Below are 9,158 nucleotides of genomic sequence, written 5' to 3'. Positions count from 1 at the left end.
GATAACAATTAACAAAAGATAAACTATATTAAAACACAGGAGGGGCTCAACATAGGATCATTGGTGGCAGGGGGAGTTTTTGAGGGGTAATTGCAGTGGGGCTTAAACATGTGCTTCCATCCCTAAATATATTACTACAAAAGAGAGAAGGGGATTATAGGGACTTTTGGGAAGCCTAAATCTGGTAAGATTATGTATTTCCATCCCTATGGGACTTTAAATGAAACCGTGGCCCGGTAGGGTCACAAGTTTCCATCCCTATTAGTCAAACAAGAAGGGGAGCGGAGGGGGTGGGACTTTGAATGAAGCACATGAAAGCGAGATGATGGTAATTATGTGGAAGAGAGGAATTTTATTGTTACAATATAAATGTACAAAGATTGTTGATACATGATAACAACATTAAGAGGATAATATACGTATCTTGAAACATAACCATTGATGTCAAGGTACAGGTAAAAAACAGTACACAATAAATTGATAACAGGATACCAATTGAAAAGCGTGGTGATTCAATGAAAAATTCCAAAGTTCCACAAACATGATAGGGTAAAATAATAAATATAAGGTAAAACCTGCAGGGCCTATGGCCTCACTAAGCCTGTAAAGGTGATGATTGTATAAAAACTTGAACCAGGTAGAGAATAGGTGAAGACACGGCATCATGTAGCTCTACGCGTTTCGTGGCTGAGCGCCACTCGTCAGGAGCATGCACGTGGTAGTCTAAAAGTTGGATATAAAGATAATCAATGATGGATAGAGGTAAAATGACATCACCAGCAGCATGTCAGTGCATACTTACTGGTTAAGGTCTGTAGGGTAATGGAATAATGTGGGCCGCCAAGGCATCCGGAATAACCTCCAACCGGGAGCCGCAGTGGACGGGCCAACGGAAACCCCTAACACAGGCCGTCAATGGGGAAGGCATGAAACCACAAGGAATCACTGTGAATGGGTGAAAATTAGTGGATAGAAGTGAGGAAATGACAAAAATTGGAGGTGGGATGAAGACAAAAGGGGGGAGGAGAGAGAGAGGGCAGAAGGCTGTGCCGAAGTGAAGAAAGGGAATGGAATAAAACCGGTGGAGAGACTGCCAAAAAAGGAAATGTGAGACCGGATGGAAAGGAAATGGGTGAGGGAGGAAACAACAAGCCAGCCATGGGAAGTGTGCACATGAACAGGGATCGGTGTGGAAAGAGACCCACTGGGGACAGTGGGGGAGTGAGGACAAGGTGACTGGTGATGAAGGGTATGAATGGGTGCATACCTGAAAGGAGTGGAAGACCCGTCGCTAAGAAGAGATGGGTGTGGAGTGTGGTATCCACAGAGCCTCGAGTGTCAAAACCTTCCGGCAGGACGCCCATATAGGTGCCGTCAAGGCTCCACCCACCGCCGTCATGCTGCGTGGCATGGAATTGGGGGAGGGCAAGCACCGCTGATCGGAAATCCGGCCAGACGGTAATTGCATAGCTCCCCCATTGCTCACGAGTGTGGAATCAACCAGCGAGTGCGTGATGACGCCTAGAGCGTCACACGCACTGCATGGGAAGCATGACGCCGACGCGCATGACAGCGCGCCCGTCCCCCCCGGCATACAGGGAGCAAGGAGGGGGGCGGAAGCCCGTGATGCGCGTCACGGCCCCCGGGAGGAGGAAAGCGGACGCCTGTAGCAGTCACATCAACCAAACCCGCATCAGCATGGGGATGAATAATAAGAAAATAATTGAAGTTGATGCTACATAAGATAACTAATAAGAATACTATAGATAACAATTAACAAAAGATAAACTATATTAAAACACAGGAGGGGCTCAACATAGGATCATTGGTGGCAGGGGGAGTTTTTGAGGGGTAATTGCAGTGGGGCTTAAACATGTGCTTCCATCCCTAAATATATTACTACAAAAGAGAGAAGGGGATTATAGGGACTTTTGGGAAGCCTAAATCTGGTAAGATTATGTATTTCCATCCCTATGGGACTTTAAATGAAACCGTGGCCCGGTAGGGTCACAAGTTTCCATCCCTATTAGTCAAACAAGAAGGGGAGCAGAGGGGGTGGGACTTTGAATGAAGCACATGAAAGCGAGATGATGGTAATTATGTGGAAGAGAGGAATTTTATTGTTACAATATAAATGTACAAAGATTGTTGATACATGATAACAACATTAAGAGGATAATATACGTATCTTGAAACATAACCATTGATGTCAAGGTACAGGTAAAAAACAGTACACAATAAATTGATAACAGGATACCAATTGAAAAGCGTGGTGATTCAATGAAAAATTCCAAAGTTCCACAAACATGATAGGGTAAAATAATAAATATAAGGTAAAACCTGCAGGGCCTATGGCCTCACTAAGCCTGTAAAGGTGATGATTGTATAAAAACTTGAACCAGGTAGAGAATAGGTGAAGACACGGCATCATGTAGCTCTACGCGTTTCGTGGCTGAGCGCCACTCGTCAGGAGCATGCACGTGGTAGTCTAAAAGTTGGATATAAAGATAATCAATGATGGATAGAGGTAAAATGACATCACCAGCAGCATGTCAGTGCATACTTACTGGTTAAGGTCTGTAGGGTAATGGAATAATGTGGGCCGCCAAGGCATCCGGAATAACCTCCAACCGGGAGCCGCAGTGGACGGGCCAACGGAAACCCCTAACACAGGCCGTCAATGGGGAAGGCATGAAACCACGAGGAATCACTGTGAATGGGTGAAAATTAGTGGATAGAAGTGAGGAAATTACAAAAATTGGAGGTGGGATGAAGATAAAAGGGGGGAGGAGAGAGAGGGGGCTCTAGAGCTGTCGGGTGCAGGATTAGTAGTGGCACAGCTGTAGAACAGCTATGTAGCACAGTTATAGAAGAAGACGATCTGCAACTCCATACATGCTCTTAAATATCTTCAGATTTATTAGTTCTCCGTAAACGACACAATGACGTTAGCAAACGTTAACGCGTTTCAGACTTGTCGGTTGTACATATAAGTGTACTTATCAGTATGAATACATTTCATGGCTGTCACAAAACACAGCAACTGTATCATTTTCCAGAAAAGCTCCACGTTTTATCATATAAAAGCCATCATGGGGCTCCAGTCAGTGACTTTGCCTATACTGAGATGATGTCATTAGTTTGCTTCAGGAGGAAGCATTTTTTTATTTTCTCAGTCTCTCCTTTCCCAGTGATCAGACTACAGCAAGTCACTTGGTGAGAGGCTTTAGGAGAGGCTGATCCGTGGCAGAAATTTGTGAACACAACCAAGAATGGCACAAGTACCAGGATTTACATGACTGTATAATCACTGGACCGGCTGCATGGGCACTGACAGCTCAGCATCCCCGACAGTAAGTACAAGTAAGCACAGTGGGGACCAGGGGGGATTGGGAGGGTCACGGGGAGTATGGTGTTAGTTCACTTTTTTCTTTGTGAAAAGGTGAACTAACCCTTTAAATATCATTTAAATATTACAATAATAACTTAGAATGTGACTCTCTGGAAATATGTTGTATATTTCCTTTAATGTGACTTCTGGTTCCCCTTTTACTTCCCTTTTTCAACCACAACCATCTGATTGATTGTTAGGATTTATATACACTTCAATCAACTTCTCATATTTGCTCCCTTTTGGCCCATTTATTATACCATTATAAGTATTTTGCTATATCTGTTTGTTAAGCTCATAAGTTTAAGGCCCTATTCACGCTTGGCGATTTGGAATCTGCCTGCAATTCCAAATCGTGTGGCAATGGGTGCAAAACATGCCATGTACCTTTAGGTGCCATTCATTCTACATGACACCCTACACACAGTGCAATTTTGCTGCAATTGTCACGTGACAGAATCACGCTGCAATCGTGGCAAAACTTGACTTTAAAAATTGCGTGAAGCTTGTTGCCCAAAAAGGAGCAGGAGCTTCTTTTGGGCCCCAAATGCGCATAGGGCTGCCCATTGAATTTAATGGGCTGCCCTATGCATAACACACGGAATAGAGTGAAAATCGCCCACACAAAATTTGTTTGGAACAAAATCACAAGCAGTAGTGCAAGAGTCCCACTACGCAAAGAGTGAATGGGGTCTAAATTTGAACTCCAGCCTAAAGTTCAGCACAGTTGTACAGGTTCCTCTTCTGTATTGAAACAGCTTACTCTGATTTAATTGCACACTCTGAGCTTCTCACAATGTGCATTAGAAGCTGCTGCAAGTCAGATAGAGCCCACCTTATTTCCTGGCTGGAGGACATCCTGCATCATCTAGTGCAGTGGTCTCCAAACTTCTCGGTCTTTTGGCTAAGATCAAGTGTAGTATCTGTTCTTATCAGTTTCCAGGAGGTGGTGCTTGCTTCCATCCCTGATCCATGGCGAGATGGAGATGGAGATGGGATGGCGGTTGCTATGCAAAACCTGCTGGAGTAAAGGTGACCTAGACGGTTCGTAGCCGAAAGGGAAGCCTTCTGATGGGGATGGAGAACCACGGGGTCTGAACCGGAGGGTCGGGACCCTGGCCTTCTGGCCTGGATTGGGGCAGCTCTAGCTCCAGACAGTTATTCAGGAGGGAACGCTGGCTCCCCTTTCTCCCACCGGGGGAGCGGCCAGTATTTCCTGAATGTAATTAGGTAGGAGGGACGGAATGACGGTGAGGCCTGATGGTAAAGGGCTCTCACCAAGCTTCCAGAACTCCATGCCTTCCTGCCTGGGGTGGGGGCTGCTATGGTCTGGGCCGTTGGCCAGGGTTGGTCTTGAAAGCCTATGGAGTATGTGCCCCTGGAGTGGCAGTCCAGGGGTGCCAAAAAATCACTGTGAGTGGCAGTCACTTTGATTTGAGGCACCACGGTCACTGCACTATAGAACACGCTTTTTTAGTACCTGCCTCTTGGGCCGGGCCTTTTGGCTGGGACCAGAAGAATTTTTTATTTCTGGCCGGAGGGCCTGGTCATTGTTTTACACAATGGCCACCTTTTTCACTATCCCTTCCCCACTTTCTTTTATTTATTTTATTTAATTGATGCCTATGTTTGTCACTTTTTGTCTTTTTATGTTTGTACACGGTTTGTTGCACTGTGTGACGAGTAGGGATGCGGGTCCTTGCTCCACCATGGCGGGTCGAGGTCTTCGCGATTCGCTGCGATTTCTGGTTAGGCCAGATGCTAGAACGATGGTGATGTTAAGGACGATCGTTGTGGAGCTTCTGATGGATGTTTTTGATGTCAAGGTAAGAGACATAATGTGTCTGCAGGATTTCCCTCAGCAGGGAACTTATGATGTTACTTTTGGTTCTTCCGAGGTATGCTGGAGAATTTTTGAAGAAGCAAAGGTAAAGAAAAGTGAGATCTTGGAACTGATTGAGGTTCAACCTCTTTTCATGCAGGAGGAGAAGGTGATTACGGTCCATCTTTATAATCCCTTCGCAGATTCAGCTTTAGTGTGGGCTTTTCTGAAAACATACTGTGAAGACCTAAGGGGAGGAGAAAAAGTATTAAACAAGTTCGGTATTTGGTCAGGAAAGTATAGATTTTTTGGGCGTTTTAGGAAAGATGAGGGGTGTATTGGTGGAGTGAGGAGACCCCCGGCTGTCTTTACTATTGGAGGGCAGAGGGGATTCCTTTTCTATCCTGGACAGCCAAAATACTGTCGGAGATGTTTCAAATATGGGCATGTAAGTGCTGATTGCGATGAGGGAGTAGTGTGTCGCTTTTGTAATACGGCTGGACATGCTGCAAGTGACTGTACTGAATCCAGAGTGTGTGATATTTGTAAAAGAGAAGGACATTTTGCGAGACAGTGCGATAAATATCGCAAAGCTAAAGAAACGTTTGCGGATATAGTGACAAGTAACAGGATTCAACGAAGACTCAACGCTAAAGGGAAGTATTGGCCGAGGCGTGATGGTGGTGTTGGGAGAGGGACTGGGGGGGGGGCCCGCGGAAGTAAATAATGATGCGGCCCCGTCTGGTGTACCTCGACCAGCCACGGCTGATGAGGCTGAGCCTGGAGATGATGGTGCTCCGGTTGATGGAGTAGGTAGTGCTTCAGTTCCTGCTGTTGGAGTGGAGGCTGGAGTAGCCTGCCCTGAGACTGGGGATTCGTCTCTAGGTGTGGAAGAAAGGGCGGTCCCTAGAGAAGAAGAGGAGGAATTTATGCAGCAGGATGACGTATCAGATGAAGCTGGAGTGGCAAGTGGGGCAGAAACCTCGTTATCAGGGCGGAGTGTGTCCCGGTTGATTGGAGACTTGTCAGATAGTGAAGAAGAGATGGATGAAGCAGAAGGGGAAGAAGAGGAAGAAGATCTGGAGTGTGGACAGCGCTTTGTGTCTCCGACAGTGGAGGGGGAGGAGTTGTCTTATAAAAGAGCCAGAATTGAAGAAGGGGATTCTGAGAGTGGGGAGGGTCACTTCAGATTGCCCTATCTGGGGACTCTGAGTTAGAGTCCGCCAGTTCTCCAGGTCCTAAGAGATGGCAGAAGGGAAGTAAGCAGGGGAGAGAGAGTAAGAGTATGGAATGACCCTTCTAAAAAGATTTATTATGGCTGGAAAAATCTTTTTCTTCTTCCTTATGGCTTTAACCATCTGCTCTATAAATGTGAGGAGTGTGCGATCTGGTTGGCGACGGGCTGCGGTGTTTGACAGCCTGTCAGAATGTAAGGCAAACATTTTGTGCCTGCAAGAGTGTGGAGTGGAGAGAGTTCCAGATTTTCGTGAATGGAGACATGGGGGGAGTGCATGGTCTCCGGCTTGTATAACAAAATGTGAAGGTGTGGGAGTGCTTATAAAAAATCCACAGGTTGTGATGGTAGCAAAAGAGGTGATTGTGCCGGGAAGACTGTTGCTGGTTGTGCTAGAGTATGCAGGATGTACATTTAGACTCTTTAATTGCTACGCTCCTGCAGATAAGCGAGAAAGAAATGAATTTCTTAGCACCTTGAAATTGCACTTACCTGGAAGGACTCCGACGATCATAGCAGGAGATTTTAATTGTATTAGAAATGCGAGTGACAGAAAGGGTGCTGGAGAGGAAAGTAGGCTGGATTCTTCATCCAGGTTATTAAATGAAATAGTGGACGATTTTAGGCTAAAGGATGTGGCAGTGGAAAGGGAGGGAAGTGATACCTCTCATACATACCTTTCTGACCGTGGTACAGTCAGCTCGAGGATCGATTTTCTTTTTTTATCCGAGTTTTTTGAAGTGAAGAGTTATAGTACTAGGCCTTTTTTATTTTCTGATCATAAAAGGGTTTCTGGTACTTTTGTGTTGGAGGAGGGGGTTGCGTTCGGGAGAGGGTTGTGGAAACTTAATACCATGTTTTTGGAGGAGGAGGAGGTGTGTGACAGGTTTGGGATTTTTTTGCACGTTTGGTGAGAAGGAAAAAGGGTTTTGGAGGAATATTACAGTGGTGGGATTGGGCCAAAATACAGATAAGTGGTTTCTTTATGAAAATAGGAGTGGAAAAAGCAAGGCGAAGGAGAGAGAGAGAAATGGCCTTAGTGGAGAGATTGCACTTGCTACTAAAGTTAAAAAAAATGGGGGTGGAGGTGGAAGATGAGTTGGAGAAGGTGCGGGAGGAGAGGAGTCATTTTATACAGGAAAAAGGAAAACGAATTATCTTCAGTGCAAAAGTGCAAGACATGGAGGAAGGAGAACAGTGCTCCAGATTCTTTTTTAAAAAAGCCATGGTGGCGAAGAAAGTGGTAAAGAGTGTGCTCACAGGAAATGGGGAAGTGAGTGGGGAGGAAGTGGTGGAAGAGGTGAGGCTTTTTTATGAGAAATTGTATGAGGAACAATCAGGGACCACTAAAGCAGAAATTATAGAGTATTGTGAGGTCCTGAGAGGGAGTTTGGGAAGTGAGGAAGCGGAAACCCTGTTAAACATTGTTACGGAAGAGGAGGTGGAGGGGAACTTGAAGAGGATGCCAAAAAATAAAACTCCGGGGAAAGATGGTCTCCCTGCAGAGTTTTATGTTAGGTTCTGGGCAATATTAAAGGATCATTTGGTGGAGGTGGTAAGATATTGTGTGGAGACTGGGAACTTGTCGTCATCAATGAAGGAGGGGGTGGTTATCTTGTTGTACAAAAAAGGAGAGGATTGTGACTTAAGGAACTGGCGACCAATAAATCTACTGAATGTAGACTATAAAATAATATCCAAGCTGTTGGCAAATCGACTTAGTCTGGTTGTTGGAGGTCTGGTGGGAGAGTGGCAGACATGTGCAGTCCCTGGGAGAAGGATCACAGAGAATTTGGCATTACTGAGGGATTTGATTTGTTATGCCCAGTCCAATAACCTTCCATTGGCTGTAGCGGGGATAGATATTGAAAAGGCCTATGACAGGGTGGCTCATCCCTACCTGTTCGGGGTCTTGAAACAGATGGGCTTTCCGGATAAGTTCCTAGTGGCCCTTAAAGGATTATATGCCGGCATGACTAGCCAGGTGCTGGTTAATGGTAAAGTGTCTGAGCCCTTTGGAGTGAATTCTGGAGTGAGACAGGGGTGCCCCCTGTCACCCGTTATTTTTATTTGTGTTATGGAGCCCCTTTTGCGACATGTGCAGAAGGATAAAGGTTTTCGGGGTTTCTTTATTCCGGGGGGGATGGCGCAAGAGTAAAGTCCATGTGCTACATGGATGACGTTACTTTCCTTTGTTCCTCTTCAGTGGATTTGAAAAGAGTAGAATTGCAATTAAGCCTGTTTGGGAGTATGTCTGGCCTACAAGTCAGTTGGAATAAAAGTCAAGTGTGTGTGTTGAGTGGGACTTGTAGTACAGCACAAGCTCGTTTAAGAACTACAGAAGCAATTGAGATTTTGGGGGTCCAGTATCAGAGGGATACAATGAATCAGTGCAACGCTCAAAGGGTGGTAGGGAAAATATCCCAGAAATTATATTTTTGGAGGTTGAGACGCTTGACTTTCTCTGGGAAAGTGTAATAAAGGCAGTGATATTACCCCTTTTTTTATACACCAGTTTAATTTTTCCGCCAAGTATAAGGATTATTCAGAAGATTACTAGGCTACTTTTTGTTTTCTTTTGGGGAGCAAAAATGGAGAGGGTGTCCCGCATCATTGTGATGAAAGAAGTGAAGTTTGGAGGGTACAACTTCCCAGATGTTCAGAAATTTGTTGGGATCCAGTTATGGATAAGACACATTGAGATCTTTTCT

At 45.3% G+C, this 9,158-nt stretch overlaps 1 pseudogene; it reads left to right on the top strand.

Annotated features, from left to right (window-relative positions):
* Nucleotides 1-4,275: 4,275 nt before the first annotated feature.
* On the top strand, nucleotides 4,276-4,414 carry LOC141135880 (U2 spliceosomal RNA; annotated as a pseudogene).
* The last annotated feature ends 4,744 nt before the right edge of the window (nucleotides 4,415-9,158 follow it).

This window comes from Aquarana catesbeiana, linkage group LG03 (genome assembly GCF_042186555.1).
Source record: "Aquarana catesbeiana isolate 2022-GZ linkage group LG03, ASM4218655v1, whole genome shotgun sequence".
Classification (NCBI taxonomy): Eukaryota; Metazoa; Chordata; class Amphibia; order Anura; family Ranidae; genus Aquarana; species Aquarana catesbeiana.
This window is presented reverse-complemented; position numbering and strand designations above follow the sequence as displayed.